Source organism: Panthera pardus, unplaced genomic scaffold, assembly GCF_024362965.1.
Source record: "Panthera pardus isolate Hobbes unplaced genomic scaffold, ASM2436296v1 HiC_scaffold_15, whole genome shotgun sequence".
Taxonomy (NCBI): Eukaryota; Metazoa; Chordata; class Mammalia; order Carnivora; family Felidae; genus Panthera; species Panthera pardus.
This window is the reverse complement of record NW_026526710.1, coordinates 60,291,491-60,310,938: the sequence shown is the minus strand read 5'-3', so window position 1 is coordinate 60,310,938 and position 19,448 is coordinate 60,291,491. Positions and strand designations below refer to the sequence as shown.

The window sequence follows — 19,448 nt, the reverse complement described above, 5'->3', positions numbered from 1 at the left end:
GAGCAGGGGAGGGACATCTGCTGGGCGGGTGGTGGGAGAGGCCTCACCACAATCTGGGGCCAGGGGTGGGAAGAGGGAGGCAGGTGTCTCTCTCCCAAATCTCTCCTTTCCCAGGAAGGTGACTTTTTGCTCTCCATTTGGCCCTCCCCACCCTCGGTTCGTCTGAGAGAACCCTAGCACAGAGCAGACTGGGGTGAATGCAGGTGGCCCTGTCACATGTCCCAGTCAGCCACTTGAGAAGAAAATGAGAGAGGCGGTGATGCTAGGCTTTGTGTCCCGCCTCCTGTGAAACGCGTAGGCGGGTCTGTACACAAACATCGGCTCATACAAATAAACCAAACCTGGCCAAAAATAACAGAAAAGGCAACAGATGCTTCCAATTAAAATGTCAGCGTCTCCCGAGAAGCTGCATTCTCACGTGGTGTGGGTGCTCTGGGGCCGAGGACTGCGGGGAGGGACTGCATATGGAAATCTGTGTGCATTATACCATGTCCCAGATGCCACGGAAGACACTGGCCTGACCCTTGCAATTAACACAGTGACTGTTTCTGGGGTGCAGACACGGACCCAGGGAAAAATCAGGAAGTTGTGAAACAGAGAGACTGTTCCCACTGTGTCCGTAGACGAGGAGGAGTCCAGGAGCGTTCTCAGAAAACACTACCCTGGGGGCTTCCTCACACCTTCATCCTCTTTCCTCTTTGCCTTCATTTCCTCATATTCTTTAACATTATCATAAAAGGAAGATCAATGCACAGGAGTAATAGGCAGTCAGTGGGGAAAGGCTGCCAGAAAGATGTGTGTTGGGGATAAAGGGTCAGTACCCCTTGTTCCCTAGTGGTGAGGGTCGGGGAATGATGGACACAGGCTGGTATAGGAAAACAGCCCACCGACTCATAGCCTCCCTGATGCTGCTGGTCTCCTAAATCCTTCATAAGATAGTTTCTTTCCAATTGGCTTTGCTGTTTCTTGGTAGTAGGTTCTTATTCCCCTTTCCTTTCAGGGTAGCCTTGCTCTGTTTTCTTTCGGTTTTCCCCAAACTCTTTCTGGCCCCAGCTGGGTAATAACTAAGGAAAGCAATTAAAGAGGCAAGGAAACAAAATGGTAGAAGAGCACAAGGAAACCAACATTGTTCTTTCCAAAATTTCACCATCTCCTCAGACTAATAGGAAATATGTATTTGAAATGGTGCCTTATTCTAATAAATGAATCTCTTTCTTCTCCTGATTATTTTTATTATCGTCACTATTATCATAAAATCCACATTTTATAGCTGAGGAACCAACTACAGTAATGTCCATGGACAGGAAGAGCAATGGGGAAAATTAATGAACTGAAACCTCATTTGAGTTTCTATTGGGAAAGATGATAATTTGTTGATTTTAATAAGCTCCTAGATTGAGTTGCTACCATAGGCCAGGGCTGGTAGGCCTCAGTACCCACTAGGCAATACAAGATGTAAAATTTAAATATTTTTATGTGAACTCAAACACATTTTAATTTCTTAATGGTCACTATTACTAACCAGATAAGAGAAAGACCTGTCTGCATAAAACAAACAAATAATTAGTTTTGACAACAGAAGCTTAAACAGGACGTTAATTAGCAGCCATAGAGATAGGGAGGTCCTGGATGGGAACAATTACACAGACAAATCCACAGTATGGCTACAATGTGCCAGGGTCCCATCCCTCACCATATGGCTGCAGTCTGGCGAATGGCTCGTTGGCAATTCATTACCATATCGCTTGGAACTCAGGAGCGAATGGTTTATGATTAGCCAATTCATTATGCTATCCTTGGTACCTCAAGGGGGCCCTGAGGGCTTGCCTCCCCCATTGTGTTATTTTAAGGACATATGACAGGGAAGGAACAGCCTTCCCTTCCCCAGCTGCCTCAAAGTACTGTTTGCTGGAAAGTTTTCTGGAATTGAGATAGAATCTTTCAAAAGAAAATAAACAAGCAAAAAATCCCTGCAGTCATGAACTGTAGCCACAGCTGGAACCATTGGAACATTCCAGGAGAGGAAAACAAAGATTTCCTCCTCCTTCCCTTCCATCCTACCGAGGACACATCAGCCAACCTTGTGAGTACACTTTAGCTATGCAAGAGCGTGATCAGAGGGGGGAAAAAAAGGACTAAAGACAATTAGACCAGCATACAGGAAGTCATGGTTCTTGAAGGGGCCCTATTACTAACTAACTTTAGGTAAGTCAGCTTGATCATTGATCCTTAGCTTCAAAACCTGCAAAATGGACACAATCCTTTACAATCCTTTCTGTCTCACCCATTTCCCAGTGGTGTGGGAAGCCTTGTGAGAGAAGTCTTTGATGGGGAAAATTACTCTGAATCCTCAAGGCTGATTACAATGCAGCAGATAGCACTTGAGCCATCAGAGGGATTTATTTTCAAATCATTAGCACAGGTGGGCAAGGAAGAAGGGGGCACAGCCTCTCTCATTGGATCTACTACAGATGGGGTCCGCCTACCTCTGGAAGTAAGTATTTTAACTAGAGTTGCCAAGAAAGAGTGTACAAGATTTTGCATAAGGAAAAAAAGTGAAGACGTGCCCAAGGACTGAAGAAAAGGAACCCATCTCGCAGGGAGCCTGACATAGTAGCAAGAATACCTGAAGAGTCAGAAAACATTAATATAGGTGGGTTACAGTGACAACCCAAATTGAAGGAACAGAGAATGGAGGGAGGACACATAAAACCAGACATTGAGTTAGTTGCATTAATGTGATTCACTAAACATTTGGATGGGCAGGGACATAGCACTGAAGAAGAGAAGCCCCATTGGCAAGTGCAGAGCACAGGATGGTTCCATTTTGGTTAATGTGCATAACATGGAGATGCCCTTTGTGTAGAGCTTGTTCTGTGAAATCCACTGCAGTCCATTCCCCAATCCTATAAAAACCCGCCTCTAGTAATAATCCCAAGGCCGAGACAAGGTCCCCATTTCCTGAAAACATACTCAATGCTATCACATGTCACAAACACTATAGGCCACTGCATCATAAATCTGACCTAAAAGAAGCATGCTTGCTACAATCAACAGTAATTACACACTTAATTAGCTCTAATTTTGTTTCCTTCTTAGAATTCCAAAGGGCTCTGGGGAAGACTTTCCATGGCCCAGGTTCTTGGTAAGAGCTGTCCAGGGAACTTTAAAATGATGCCTTCTTCGTGTGACAAATATCCCTGTAGCAAGCAGTAGAGGCATTAAAAAAAGAAAAGATTTTATTGACCCTTCTTTGAAAAAAGAAAACACAAAAACCAATACAGGTTCTTCTCAGAATCTTATGGCTTTAAGGAAGCTCTGCCCAGAAAATCCAGAGAACTGAGTCTAAGTTTTGGGCATGACACTGATTCAGGGTGCAATCTTTAATTCGTCAGTTAGCCTCATTAGGCTTCCATCCCCTTGTCTACAAAGTGACTGTAATTACGTTGGCTAGATGATCTCTGAGAAAATGCTTCTCGGAGCATAATCCTACAGACTCAAATAATTGCAGAGAGCCAGAGTTGTGCCTTTGCTCTAGGGATGCTAAAGAAGGGATTTGGGTACTTTTCAGTTCTATCGCTCTAGCATCCCACCATTCAGTACTGTTGCCATATTTACGGTATATGGGGATTACCAGTGATGCTTGTCAACAACACATGCCCTAGATCTGAAACCGTTCCCATGGGAATGGGTGTATTTTTTTTGGCTCATTCTTGAGCACAACCAAACACCTATCATGTGCCAGGTGCTCTGCCGGGCTCTGGGGTACAAAGATGAGGAGACACAGGCCCTGTCCTGGAGTCTGGTGGGGGGAGTCAGACCCATAAATAGATCATTTCAATACAAGATAGTATGTGGAATAATAGACTATCACAGAGTTTCTCAAAGTTTTTGCCCCAGGGCTTACCTGCATTGGAAACAACTACGGAGTTTGTGAAAGGCACATTTCTTTCCATCCCTGCCTCATGAATCTGAATCCCTAGGAGCAGAACTTGGGAATCTCCCTGTTTAATAAGTCCTCTAGGATCTTCTGCCTAACAAAAAGTTCATTATGGGAAAAGTTAGCTGTGGGAACTCACAAGGCAATGGCACAGCATCTCGTCTTTATGGACCACTTATTTGAGCTCTGTGCTCTTCTAGGTTCTATGGGAAATCCAATAACATCTGAGATAGAGTCCATTCCCTCTGGGATCTTACAGCCTATACTTTTGTCTAGAGCCATAAAACCAGGAAACCATATCCAGGGATAAGGGGGGAAAAGCAAAGCTGGAGCTCATCTCTCTTGGTTTTTTTGCTCTAGCCAGCTGCAATGACCTGTCAGCTTCTTCCCCCACGACTCTCCTTTTCCCAGGCTGGAAGCCACTAGACTTAACACAGGAAGACTTAGCTCTGCCCAAGGCTCTGGGACCCCATCGATCCTAGGAAGGTTTTAAGCAGCATGTGTGGGGTCCCTTGTCACTGCTAGTGCTGCTCTGACCTAGTAATTCATTATCAGACCTCGGCTGCATTCTAGGCTCCTGCTTCATTCTTATCCAGTGCTCCAGGACCTCTATAGCGTTTGCTCTTTTGTGTCTATGCCAGGGACGTGACCTTCAGCTGCAGCTCTGTGAATGGAGGCAATGCCACCTTCTCTATCTGACTATGACGAAGTATTTTCACAAATATCACAGCATTTGAATTACACAACTTACACATTTCCTAGAGAGATAATGTTCTGTTTATTTTATAGGTAAGCATAAGGGACGTAGTTAAGTTTACAAGACTTGCGTCTTCCATTTCAGACTGGAGTCTTCTTATTCATCTATAGTCTGTGTCTATCACATAATAATCAAAGGTCCTTTATCAAGGGGAATGTCTGTGGACCGGACATAACTGGAGAGTTACTCTTTATCTGGGTGTGCCCAATACTTGGAAAGATCTCTGACACCTATGGTGAGCCAGTCTGCAGAGTGGAAATGGTCTGGAATTTGGAGTCCCTCTGTTCCTTACTCTCTATGTGATCTAGGGCAAGTTTTAGCCTTTTTGGCCCTCGGGTTCTTTGCTGGTAATATGGGACAATAATCTCATGCCAGAGGGTATTGTTGAATGAAATAATGTAGGTAATGTCCTTGGCTCAGTAGATATTAGCTTCCCTTCCATTTCCTTATTCTTCTTCCTCTCTACATGGAACCCAAGACACTTTGTTGCTCCTCACTTCTGGAATGAAGGGCCAGTTTTGCACCTCTCAGGTCCTAGAGACTGTTGAGAAATGCTTCTTGCTCTGTTATTTGACTCTGACAGCATCCCTGATTTGTCTTCACCAGATAATAGCTAGTCCTCCCTTCTCATAGCACCATGGAAATCCCACCTCTTTCTGAAACCAAAGAGAACCTGGTGAAAAGGCAGAGATGGATCAATCTTAAGCTTGATAATTTGTCTGCACCTGTCCCTGACCTACTGCTCTGAACTTCAGCTGGGCACAGCGGGACACAGAAGAAAGGACTGGGAACAGAGAAAGCACAACAGTTCCAGCTGCTGTGCTCTTTCTTGGAGAGCTGGAAACCTGTGCACACCTACTAGAGGCTAGGAATGCTCATGCATCAAGGTAAAGCCAGGATTTCAGGTCAGGAAGTATTTTATAGCAACCCAGTATACCAAAGAGACATGCGTGCTCCTTGGGGTGGATTCAAATATAGGCCAAGTGGCTAGAAGGAGTGATTATTTCTACAATGGATAATCTTCCTCACACACTATATTCTTTCTCTCCATGTCCCCTTTATAAAAATAATAAGTAGCCAATTATTATCAATTTATTTGCTGCTTCTTATAATTACATTATCCATGATTAACTCACTGGAGTCTAATTTGACTCTAGAGTTATTTTGTAGGAATGCTCCATCACTGGGCACGGTGGGACTCTTGTGAGCACAGCCTCACTCTGCTGGGCTTATGGAGCTCAATTAATGCACATGGAGAGAGACAAAGAAGAGGATGAGAAATGGCAGGCACCTCGGTCTTGCTGAGTTGCAAAGCCCCTCCACATTCATTATTTCATTTGATACACATAGTGGTTCTATGAGGTAGCTACAATAGCTGTTATCTACAGTTTACAAACTGGGAAACAGACCCAGGTCAGATCATAAGATGATGCCCAACAGAGGAGTAAAACCCATGTTACACCCTGCTAGTGCACCCCTAAGGATATCGATCAGTGATTTTAATGGTAATCATTTCTGTAGTGCTTTGAAGTTTGCAAAAATGTTTTCAAATTCCTGATCTCATTTGACCTTTACAACAATCCTGTGCCACAGAGAAGAAATTATAATGCCCAATTTTACAGAGGAGGTAAGTCTTGTTTAGAGAGGTTACTTGATTGAGCTTTTAAGGTATGAAAACTGGGATGGGAATCATGGGCTCCTTCTGATAAAATGTGTGACTCCATTATAGCACCCCTGGAAGCCAAGAACTTACTAGAAACATGTGATTTAACAGCAATATGGGGTAGACACATGACATTATAACTGCATTTTGTACAAAAAGCTATTCTCTGGGGAGAGGTCCTTAATTTAGGGAGTCCATGAGCTTCTCCTGAAATAACGCATATCTATCTATCCTATCTATCTATCTATCTATCTATCCTATCTATCTATCTATCTATCTATCTATCTATCTATCTCTATATGTCCATATGCATGTATATGTAAATATAAACCATATTTTAGGGAGATTCTTTAAAACGTCCATCAGATTTTCGAAAGAGTACGTTAACCCCAAACATCCAGGGTGTTGAATTATTCTGGTCTCTTTTCCACCAATGGACTAAGATGGTGGTCTGGGGAGAGTGGACCAGGAAGGAGATGAGAAGGCTTCAGAGGAGCACTGGGGAACGGCATCATGTAGGCCAGAGGAGGCAACTATTTTAAGATGCTGGGTCCAGGCAATGGTTACACAGTGACAAATGCTGTAGAGACCAAACTGAGGCTTGGACAAGTTGGCATATCTGGCAGAGGAATTTCTGTGGAATTGTGGGACCAGAAAGCAGACTGTGAGGTGTTAAAGAAGGTGGAGATGAGGAAGGGAAGACAGTGAACACAGAAGTACTTCTTTAAAATCTGGCAATTAAGGAAAGTGGAGAGATGGGGTGCTAGCCTGGGGGGAAAGCAGGACCAAGGAAAATTCTCTCCCTCTTTTTTTTTTTAATCTCCTTAAAAATGGGAGATGATGTGTTTGTGGAGGAAGAATCTAACTGAAAGGGAGAGACCAGGTGAGAACGCAGGAGCCTAATTAGGAGACAGGAGGGGATGAATCCTGAGCTGAGATGGAGCGTTCACTTTAGAATAGATTTGAGACTCTCCTGAAGCAGGCGTGGTGGTGGGAGGGAGAGGTGAAGATGCAGAGAAAGTGTGAGCTTCACGCACTTTTCCTGCCAATTTCGTCTACAGCACTACTTATGGCGCTTACAGCAAGCAGCGCGCTCCCATCCAGCTGGGCTGTTCCTGTCACCTCCAGGCACAAGGCCTCCTGGCTCAGGGTGTCTGGCAGCCTCTTGCTGACCTTCCTGTTCTGAGTCTCTCCATCTCCCGGTATCTGACACCGACCCTGTCCAGGGGCTTCTCCAGCTGCTCCCTTATGGCTGCTCCTTGAGCCCCCAGCAAACAAAATTCTCCTAGGCTGATTTCAGTAATAAAATACAGGAATGTATTTGGGCAATGGTTTTCCTTGTTGTTGATTTATTTGATTGCTAAACCTTTTAGAAAACTTGTGCTACACAGGGTACAGATACATTATCACTTTATAGCTATACAATAGATGATGTATTTGGCAATTTCTGCATAAAGGTTTTTTCTGGGTCTTGGACAGAAACAGACTTTCATATTGTTTCTAAGGTGCAATCAGAGACTTGTTATTATTTTACTTTTAGCGCCTTTAATTAATCTATGAAAAGCACTCAGACTGGTGCTTGACACAGACAGTGAGTGTTAGCTAATGCTGTCATTATCATCACTGTTGTTAGGAGCTGTATGACCAGGGACAATTCAATTCTGACTTAGGGCAGCAATGTCTTCATTCATAAAATAAGGGCAAGATATTCTCTTTTCAGAGCGTGTTCTGAAGACTTTGGGCTCCACCCCATTGCACACCACCATTTTAATTCATTGTATCCATTTCCTTGGGGTTTCACAGAATGTTCAGTTGAAGAGGGGTTCTGGAAAAAAAAGTTACGAGCACTGCACCAGACAGTTGAAGGCCCATCCTCAATAAAAGTACTTGACTGTCTATGTGAAAGAAACTATTGACAATGGACAGAGAGATGAAGTGGTCTCAGTGCGGGTACCACAAGCCAGGGAAGGCTCTTTGGAAGAGGTGAGTTGGAAGGTTAGAATCTGGGTGTTTTTAGCAGTTGATGAGCCTAGAAGAGAAACTGCAATTCCTAGAGTGGGGGGGTATAAAGCATAAGTGCAGAAGGACAACTATGGGGGGAGAAAAAGGTTAGCAGCCCAACTCAGACCTATCCCTGAGTGGTAGAAGCCAAATGGGCAGATAAGGGCTTCAGGTATAATTACCCAAGTAGAAATTTGACCAAAGTGTGACTGGATTAACAGCAAAGATGATTGGCTCCACTGAGGAAGCCACCTAGTCAATGCTCTTTCTTGCATGGACAGGAAAGCAGTGTCCAGAGGAGGCAAGCTCTTGTCTAGGGGCACAAAATGCATTACTGCTGACTGGGAGCCACCACTAGCTGTTAACCAACTAGCCTCTCCCCCTCTTCCTTAGCATTAGAGCTCCCAGCTTTTTAGCTGGGCACACTGCTGACTGCATTTAACAAAACATTTCCTAGCCTCCTTTGGGGGTTAGGAATGGCCAATAAAATGTCCAGGCAAGTTAAGGACTTCCAGAAAAGAACTGTTGGAGGGTATAGGATGGCCCATAGGAAACATTTTGTCCTTCCCTGCTTCTTCTTGCTTCTGACCTTGATGACTTTTAGTTGTGGGGCTGTCTCAGATCATGAAGTGCCCCTGGAGATGGAACTCATGTAACTAGGGATGGCAGAGCAGAAAGATGGAAAGAACCTGAGTCCTGGAGAGATCGCACAGACATTGTTATCAGCCCTGGACTGCCAACCTCTGAATTCTTTTATGTTGAGAGAGAGAATGTCCTATTGTATTTAAGCCATTGTCATTCCTGGGCCCTGTTCCTAGCCACAGAATGTTCTTGATGCCCTGGCAGAGCTGGGGCTGGCGGAGCCCCCTGTGTGCCTTGACTATTTTGCTTGGCAGTGCTTTGTGCATGACCCCGCTGCTCCCGTGTGTGGAACTGTCTCGGTGTGTGTGCATGAGCAGAAATCCAAAGCCAAAATAATCTTCAAAGCTGTCAGCTCTGTTTCCTGCAGACTCATGCTCCCCACTGCCTTCTCATTTCCACTGGAGGAAAGAGAGGCTGCTGGTGAATAACTTTTTCTTTCTTGAATTGTTTACTATGTCACACACTCAATATCCACAGCACAGAATGGTACAATGTTCACATCTTGCTGAATTTGTTTTAGCTTTTTTTTTTTAATTAATGAAATAAAACATTGGTTCAGTTGAATCTTCTGTGTACTATCCTTGAGCCTATTAGCCTCCTCCTTCTGAAAACGATTCTCCTGAACTGCATGGATCTTTCTCTGTGTTTTTATGCTTTTACCTCACCTATGCGTGAATCTGTAAGTAATAGTATTGTTTTGTATGCTTTAAACATGGATGTAAGCGGTACACTGATATGATATGATTCTTTTTGTTTAACTTGGAATTTCCAAAATAATCCTTCTCTTTTTTTTTCTCTAAAATAATCCTTGATACATGAGTCTAGCTCAGGGAGGCTCACTGCTATGAAATGTACAATGCTTTTCCATTGCCCTATTGATGAACATTTAGATTGTTTCCAAATTTTCAATATTGCACACCATACAATAATAAACATCCTTTTACAAGTCATATTACACATAGGAGTGAGTTTTGCTAGGGTATATATCTAGACATAAAACTAGTTGTCATAGAGACACATATCTTCATTTTTACAAGATTTCTCCAAATTGTTCTCTAAAGGGGTTAAATAATGCGCTCCCTCTAGAATGACAGTGCCTATTTCCCTCAAAAATTCAGCACCGTTGAACTATTAATGTTTGACAACTGGGTAGGTGTGAAATGGTATCTGTTTGCTATAATTGGCATTTCCTTGATTATTAATGAGGGAGGGCATCTTTTCATGTTTTTATAGGCCATTTTGATTTACATTTCTATTTTTATATTTTGCCTGTTTTTCTGTTGGGCTGTTTGTCTTTTCCTTATTGCAGTGTTTTACCAACATATTTTAGATATTAATCCTTTGTTGGTCAAATGCATTGCAACTGCCTCTTACAAATATCTCACTTGTATTTTGGCTTTGCTCATGGTGTCTTTTGTCTTCTAGAAATCTTAAATTTTAATGTGATCCACTTTATCTTTTTCTTTTGTGCTTTTTTTGAATCTTAAGAAGTATTTCCCTGGTTTGATATAAAAACATCTTTCTGGACTTTCTTCTAATAGTTTAAATTTAAAAAAAAAAAATTTTAACATTTATCCATTTTTGAGAGATGGAGAGAGACAGAGCATGAGTGGGGAAGGGCAGAGAGAGGAAGACATAGAACCAGAAGCAGACTCCAGGCTCTGAGCTGTCAACACAGAGCCCAATGTGGGGCTTGAACTCATGAACCATGAGATCATGACCTGAGCCGAAGTCGGACAGCTAACCAACTGAGCCACCCAGGCACCCCATTCTCCTAATAGTTTAAAAGTTGTTGTTGTTATTTGAACTTTTAGCTTCAATTCCACCTGGAGTTTATCTGCAATATTCTGTTATTTAGTATATGAAATAGAACTCTAATGTTAATTTTCGAGTATGGGGAGACAATTGTTGTGACACTAATATCAAAAGTCCATACTTTACCTACTTATTTGTAATCAACTGCTGTCTTGTACCCAACTTCCCAAAATGCGTGGGTCTCTTTCTGAACTTTCTAGTTTATTTCATTAATCTCTGTATCCCTACACCTCCATCACAAGGTTTTATGAGTTTTGATGTCTGTTAGATAAGCCCCTCTTCTTTATGTTCTTTCTCAAAACTCTTTGGCTATTCTTGGCCCCTTTTACTTTTGTATGAATTTTTAAATTTATTTCTTCCAGTTTTATTGAGATATCATCAATGGACAGGCAATGGATATATAAGTTTAAGGTGTACAGCATAATGGCTTGACTTCCATATATTGTGAAATGTATATGAATATTGACGAGTCTTTTAAGGCAATACCTCCTTCCTACCTCTCTCAGCAGGTGCTCCCCCCCATCCCATCCCCACGCAAAGATCTGGGTTCCAGCTCCAACACTGCCACCAGATGGCCAACTGTTCTTAGGCCAGTGGTCTAACCTCTCTGGGCTTCAGCTTCATCATCCCTTGTTAGATGTGCTCTGCCTACCTCACGGGACTGGACTGCTGAGTGGAACAAATGAGGTAAGGATGTAAGAATTTTTTGGAGAATTAAAAACACAGAGCTAAAGTCAAAAAGAGTCAAAAACAATAAACTCAGGACTGGCCTAAGATAAAAGGTGAAAGTTGGACATTTTTTTCCTCAGCTTTCTGCCTTCTCTACCATTCCTACTCCTTTCTCCCAAACTTCCAGGGTTATGAGACACAGCTCTTTCAATGGGGTGGACATACCATGAAAAGGTGATGGAGGCAACTTGTGTTAATAAGGTCCAGCTCCAGTTTCAGACTCAACCTGTGACTTGAGGTAAGTCACTCAAACTCTTTGAATCTCAACTTATTCATCTTTACAAGGGGCATAAAATGTTCCTTCCCCAAGTAGTATTGTCAAATTAAAATGAAATAATGGACATGAAAGTTCTTGGTAAAAATGTGAAGCCTTTATAAAAAACAGAAGTTTTTGTTAGTGTTTTTGCTGACAGTTACATGTGGCAAAGGACTTACAGGAAGGTAATGGTGTTTACTGTGTTGAAGTGCTTTGCTGTCACCAGTTGAATCAATGCATGTAGGAGAAAGAAACCTACTTTGTAAGTATGGTAGACCCAATGCGGTATCTACACAGACTTCTAGAAGATGCAAGAAGTCCCTATCATTTAAAAATATTTTTTTAATGTTTATTTTATTTTTGAGAGAGAAAGACAGAATGTGAGTGGGAGAGGGGCAGAGATGGAGGGAGACACAGAATCCAAAGCATGCTCCTGGCTCTGAGCTGTCAGCACAGAGCCCAACACAGGGCTCAAACTCATGAACCATGAGATCATGACCTGAGCTGAAGTCGGACTTCAACCAACTGAGCCACCCAGGTGCCCCAAGAAGTCCCTTTCTTAAATACCATTTCCTTTAGACATTTTCAGTCTGGATGTGCAAAGAAGTGGAGGTGGTTGAGATTCCATGAGGTCTGTGTGGAAAAAAAGACTAAGCTAACCCTGGTGCAGGTATTGGGCTCAGCACTGACTAGAGATAGTGAGAGTCGCAGGGATTCAAGGGTGGGAACATATCAGTCTTTGTACCCTCCTCACATATACCATTTTGTTAAAATTAACATTAAGGTTAGCCCTGATGTTCTGTGAAAAGACTTCCTGTGGAGTGAGCACACAGCAATGCCTCCACATCTGTCTACCCCTTGGTACTGAGATGACCGGAGTATCCTCTGCTCTTGTGCCAAAATCAGACTTGGCCTTGCACCAAATGACATCCATGGGCTAGATGACATGAGACCACAACTCACCTGCCTAATCTCATACAGAACACCCTTTTCCTTGGTAATTTGGTTCCTGTTCTTTCCTCAGTTCTACTGAAACAGGACTTCTTACCTGTTCCCTAGTCACCTCCATGGCTGATGATGGACTGCAATGTCCTGACCAGTCTCTGCTGGAAGTTGCTGGAATCCTTCTAAACCAATTAGCAGCATTACCACCCCTGCCTGTAGCCTCTGCCAATGTCCCCTTCTCTGCTGTGGCTTGGGAAGAGTCCTGGACTTTTGACCTGGGTTTGGATCTTAGTCGCCAGAACTTGCAATCTGTCTGTCCTTTCCTTTGGGGTCCACACCATTTCTGACCCAGTCTTGTTCTCCTCTTCCCATGTGACTCCTTCCTGCTCTTGCTTCCATGTTCATGCAAGTCTCCTTCTAGACCCTGTCTTGTCTTGCTATAGATGAATCACTTTGCAAAATCTGTCAATTAGGTATCATTCAAAACAGATCACAGCTGACTTTATTATTATTAATATTTTCAAACGTGGGCATGAAACATAGGCACAAGTTCTCTGGTAGAAGCTGTGATTGTCTGCTTATAAACTTCTTTCATCAATGAAGGACAAATTCCACTAGCTACTGGGAGTTGTCCTCTCTGAAGAAAGCAGACTTGTTCAAGATCACAACCTTTCGTTGGGGCAGCCCACACCCTGTGACTGCTTGATGTGGTCACAGCAATCAGAGGGAAAGAGTTTAAAGGCTGAGACCTTGATGACAACTCTGAAGGGCCATCCCCTTCTTGGATTCTCATGGGGTGAGCTGAGGCTTTGGGAAAGCCTGCTGCCCAGCGCCTCTCTCTGCCCATTCCTCCCTCCTTCCCTTCCCCTGCAGGGCTTGATCCTAAGTACTCTTCTTACTTCCAACAAGTCTCCAAGTGGAGTCAGAATCTTAGAGACTCTAGCCTACCACAAGGGTCCACAGTTATTTTCTTGCTCAAGCAATCAATGCTCTATCTCACCATTTTCTTTCTCCATAAATTCATTCTCCCTGTGGTGGGCAGACTAATGCCCAATCCCCACCCAAAGATGTCCACACCCTAATCCCCCACAACCTGTGAATGTGTTATCTTCTATGCTAAAAATGGACTCTGCAGATGTGAATAAGGTTACTGACCTAAAGATAGGGAGATTATCCTGGATTATTCAAGTGGACTCAGTCTCATCACATGAGTCCTTAAAAGCAGAGAACCCTTCCTGGCTGTGGTCAGGGATGTGATTACAGAAAAAAGATCAGAGAGACCCAATATTTCTGGCTGTGAAGATGGAGGAAGGGGCCACAAGCCACGGAATGCAGGCAGCTTCTATAAGCTGGACAGGGCTAAGAAATGGATTCTCCCCAGAGTCTCCAGAAAAGAATGTAGCACTGCCAACACTTTGATTTTGGCCCAGTGAGCCCTGTGTAAGACCTCTGGCCTATGGAGCTGTGAGATAATAAATTTGTGTTGCTTTAAGCCAGTAAGTATGTGGTAATTTGTTACAACAACAATAGGAAAGTAATATATGGCTCAACTTAATATTTGTGCATTTATATGATCTTGGATATACACTTCACCTATGTAAGTCTTACTTCTCTCACCTATAAAATGGTTATTTGGGCCATATGCTTACAAAACCCCTTATAACTTGATATTTTATGGCCCTAACGGGCTAGATTCCCTACTTTGCAACATTTATTTTTTCCTTCCAATGAGGCAGTTGTTTGCTTGTTTTTGATGATGATACGAGGGCAAGCCTATCTGAAATGCTGCAGGAGCAACAGAATGGCCATGCACCAGGGTCGGGAGTGGGTATTCTTTCTTTTTGTCTGTCTGGCCCTTCTAGTATGTCTTTATGAGGAGCTATTCCCATAACTCCTCATGACCATAGGAAAAATGCATCTCAGCTGGTGAAAAATTTATAAACCAAAGCCTGATAACAAATAGATTCTGTCATTTTTCTCTCTACTGGTAGACCTTCAAGTACAATTTAAAAAATTTGGTTATGCTGAAAATAATTCATTAAAAGTTGTAGGTACCAAGCTTAGAGGTAAGGTAGCAGTGTTCTGGTTGCTGGTGAAAGTTAGGATTTCTTTAGGGAAATCTACCATTTTTAAGATTAAAAAAATGTCCTTGGCCTGATTTTTGTTAGGAATAAGTATAATAAAGTGGCACTGTAATTAAAATACTGATAAACCCACTAGATATAGCTGTTGTGGAAAAAAAAACTGGACACTAAAATGGGATAAAAATAGAGCCTCATTTGGCCCCGTCACCCTCCTAGTGGGAAACCAATACAGTTGCCACTTCATTAACTGCTCTGCGTTAAGAAAAGCTGAGCTGACCACAAAATAATAATGGCAATAGCACAGTGATAATGATGACTCCTGCTACATTTATTTAGCACATTATGCTTCTCAAAGCACTTTCTGTCTATTTACTTGTTTGAGCCCCTAGGTCTCAGTATTTCCATAAGAAAGTGGGGGAGGTGGTGAGGAGAGCATCATCCACCTGCTTTGACAGATGAGGGAATCCTGACCTACAGTGTCTAAATGACCCTCATGTCGTCACAGCTGTGAGCAGCAGGTCTGGGCCTGGGGGCTGTGCTGTACATGGAGATCCACGTTTGTTATAGCTCACTGCCCCTGGCAGTTGGAGTCACCCAACTCAGGGTCAAACACTATCTCGAGACATTATTTATACTGCAAACCTAAGGCTAGTAGAAATATTTTTTTTCTCTCAACAGAAAGAACAAAGTCACTAAAGAATTAAAATTTTTTTTTAATGTTTATTTATTTTTTAGAGAGAGAGCGAGAGAGCAGGGGAGGGGCAGAGAGAGAGAGGGAGACACAGAATCCAAAGCATGCTCCAGGCTCTGAGCTGTCAGCACAGAGCCCAACACGGGGCTCTTAACTCATGAACCGCAAAATCATGACCTGACTGAAGTCGGACGCTTAACTGACTGAGCCACCCAGGTGCCCCTAAAGTCACTAAAGAATTAGTCATTAACATCAGCTGGGAAAAGTCCAAAGAATTGAATGGAAGAGAAAGAAAACGCTAAGAAACCTAGAAGTGGTTTTTAGTCTGTCACCCATATCACTAGGATTGTGGTGCTGGCCAGTGTGTCTGTGTATGAGCCAGAGTGGAGGAAAAGTACCCCCTTTTCCACCTTCCTGGGATCCTGCTCATGTTCCCTGGTACAGTTTCCAAGAGCCCCATGTGTTATAGCCTCTGTAAAATGACATCAACACTCACTACTTGCCTCTATCCCCATCCCACAACCCAGGTCCAATTAGCCTGACTAATCTGGAAGGAGATAAGACAACCTGAGGCCAGTGGCACAAAACAGAGTAGCCCTCAAAGGCATCCCCATTTCATCTGAACAATGAGGGGGTGAGACTAGGTCTCCTCAATGATTCCACTTGTTCCAACAATTTCCTATTTTACTTCTGGTGCAGTAGTATCATTTGGACTTGGGTTTGAGAGCCAAGTGGTAACTCTCTGAGTGGGCTACAATGTGACCTTGGTCATTATCACTTAGCCTCCATGAGGCTCAGTTCTCTCACCCATGAAATGGGTGTGATAATAGTGAGTCTCCTTCCCACTGTATACCATTGTCATGAGAGTCAAAAATCCAAATGTAAAGCACTGTTGATCAAGGCTCGTCTATGTACATCTTGCATAGAAGAGATGTTATGGGTTTATTATTGGCGGTAGTGCTAATTATTATAATTGTAGTTTAATAGTAACAAGGATCTTACTAGAATCAACAACTGTGGTAGTGCTGGTAAGGCATTTCAGAGATTATTCATCATATGTGGATATTGGCTGGAGAAGTCACTGGTGTTGAGAAAATGTGTACCATGCCCTTTCTCGAATTATTTCCTTGGGGCTTTACAACAATTCTAAGAGTTAGAACTTGTTACTGTCATTTGAGACAACAAGAAGCTAAGGCTGAGAGAGAGAGAGAGAGAGATAGGCAAACAGACAGAAGTGATTTTAAAGCTGGTATCATGAGAACCTAGTGGCTTCTGCAGACTTCCAGCATTGGCAGGCATATCTAGCACTTCTTATATAGAACAATCTATAGAGCCTTGTTACCAGGGGCTTGTTGCCTTAATCACAAGAAGGGGGTATGGTTGGTATTAGAAGTTCCTTCCTAGGAACAGAATGATTCACTATTCAAAGTCATTGATGAGTCAACTGACTCTGAGTCAACTGCTCTGTGATTGATGTACGAATGCCCATTAAGAATTTTCTGAGCAGGAACTCTCTACACTATGATTTTTCCTCACAGAGCCCATGAGGTGTGTTCCCCTACCACATAGTGGATTTGTTAGGAAGTGACTGCCAGTCATGGACTAACCCAAGCCCTTTTTTATCAAGGTAAGGCCCATGTGACTAGTGCTCATTGATGGGATATAATGTGTATCAATCACAGGCCAAGGTGGGTAGGAAGTGGGTGTACCATCTTCACTTTCTTCTTCCCTGTCAACCAGGTAGATGAAGAACATAAAGCATAAAACTCAAAGGCCCTAAAAGACGGTGAAGCCACAAGACAGGAGACACCTGGGTTTCTGAATCACCACTCTGATAAACACCCAATGGGGCCTTATAGAAGGGAAAAATGATCTATGGTGTTAAACCACCAAGATTTGAGTGTTTTACGTTACACCAGCTATTGTACTATAGATCCACTGAAAGATCCACCAGTGTTTCAGACCTGGTCCTAATTCCCTGCCATTTAAAAACTACTGCGTTCCTTCTCCATGGATACCAGCTCACCCATCCTAAGCAGATTTCTTTGTGTTCTGTATAGGTGTAGAGAAGCTGGTCTGCTTGTCAAACAACCAATAAATCTATGTTAAGCAAAACAGTAGTTTTCATCAGTAAGTGACCTTATGATAACATTTACATTGCTAGAGAAATCATTCCAACCCTGAACCAGAGGCATCCCAACTCAGGCCCTCCTGGTGGCACATGGCAAGGAAACTAATGAAGTGTGGGGATTATTAATGATTTTATCTTCTCACTTACCCATCCCCTTTCCTTTTACAAACTCACAAATATGTCCAGTAGTGTCACATCTGTTCATCTATTTTTGACATATAAATAGAACCTATCCTATTGGAATTTTGCAGAGAAAATAGACACTATGTGATTATGCTAGCTTATGTCTGAAAGCGGCCATGCATGACTGAGCTGGGAAGACAATGACTCAAGGGGAAGAAGGTCTTCATATGACTTAGCTGTCTCAGGTACTTCCCATGTGCTCCTAGTGACCTCAGAGGGGAAATTTTTTTTTAGTTTTCCATGGCAGCATTACTGGTGGTAACAGTTATTTCAGAAGACACAAATATAGAAAGTTCTAGAACATACTCACAATTTCTTGACAGTGGGGTCAACGGGTTCTACAAAGAGTCCTGTGAACTCCTATTTAGGTGCCTTCAAGTAGTAAGCAACAAAAAGTCCTGTAAAGATAGACAGTGGAGGTCAACTTTAAATTGCTTTGGGTTTTGATTAAATAACATGTGCTCTTTTTTGTTTTAATTGTAAGCAAAAATGTTCATTTTAGAAAAAAATAGAAAGTAAGTATTAGGAAACAAGACATAAAACTCATCTGTCATCCCACGATCCAGATATAATCACTAGTTAACCCATGGAACACTTACAGATTGTTTCATGAGTATTTATGTATATATGGATATATATTTTTTTCTACTGTTTTTCATTCATAGAATTGAGATCATACTGCATATGCTGTTTGGTGACCTGCTTTTCTTTCATTGAATAAGATGTTATGAATATTTTTTGCCACCAGATAAATGTCAACTGTGTGGTACACAGCCTGTAAGATGGTTCCCAGGGATCCCCACTATGTTGCATCCTCACCATTGTGAAATCCATTCCCCTGGAGCGTGGGCGGGACCTCTGGCTTACTTCTAACCAATAGAATATGGCAAGAGTGATGGGATGTCAGTTTGAGATTAGGTTACAAAATCGCTCTGGCTGCTGTCTTGCTCACCCTCTCCTGCTCTCAGGCTCGTTTGCTGTGATGAAACAGCTGCTGTGTTGTGAACTGCCCCAAGGAAAGGAGGGCAATGGAACTGAGGGAGACTTCCACCAGCAGGCTTAGAGGACCTGAATCCTGCCAACACCCACTGGAGGGACCTTGAAAGTGGATTCTCTCCAAGTTAAGCCTTGAGATGGTTCAAACACCTTGACTGCAGCCTTATGAGAAGTCCTGAGTCAGAGGATCCAGTTCAGCCACTGCCCACAGACTCCTGACTCACACTGTGAGATACTATGTTTGTTGCTCTAAGCTGCTAAGCTGTGGGGTAAAGCAGCCATAGATAGCTAATATAAACCACACAGTTCGTAATAGTTGTTTAGTATTCCAGTGTAAGGTTTACTCAATCTTCTACTGTTGTGTGTTGCTTATTTTAGTTTATTTATTTTGCTATTCTAAACAGGGCAGTAATGGATATCATTGTAGCTAAATCTCAGTACACATCCTTCATTCTTTCCTAAGGGTAAATTCCTTGAAGTGGAATAGCTGGATTTCAAAGGGTTTTCATCTTTTAAGGCTTTTGAGATGCTGTTTCCCACTTGCTTTCTGGTAGAACTGTACCCTTTTACACCTCTGCTGGCGGCATTGTGGAGCGGCTGCTGCCCACACCCCAG

General features: G+C 42.7%; 1 protein-coding gene and 1 long non-coding RNA gene across 5 annotated transcripts in view; one reads left to right on the top strand and one right to left on the bottom strand.

Moving 5' to 3' along the window:
• Positions 1-19,448, bottom strand: part of LOC109275779 (urea transporter 2-like) — a 409,234-nt gene that overhangs the window by 137,286 nt on the left and 252,500 nt on the right. For both annotated transcript variants that reach the window (XM_019464172.2, XM_019464173.2), the window contains exon 2: positions 18,148-18,235. The gene's annotated coding sequence lies outside the window, so the exon portion shown is untranslated. The remainder of the gene's footprint in view (positions 1-18,147; positions 18,236-19,448) is intronic.
• Positions 1-19,448, top strand: part of LOC109275781 (uncharacterized) — a 127,302-nt gene that overhangs the window by 80,760 nt on the left and 27,094 nt on the right. For 2 of the 3 annotated variants that reach the window (XR_008422271.1, XR_008422269.1), the window contains 3 exons: positions 11,325-11,505; positions 17,062-17,150; positions 18,806-19,060. This is a non-coding gene — a long non-coding RNA (uncharacterized LOC109275781). The remainder of the gene's footprint in view (positions 1-11,324; positions 11,506-17,061; positions 17,151-18,805; positions 19,061-19,448) is intronic. The other variant, XR_008422270.1, reaches the window with a different exon arrangement.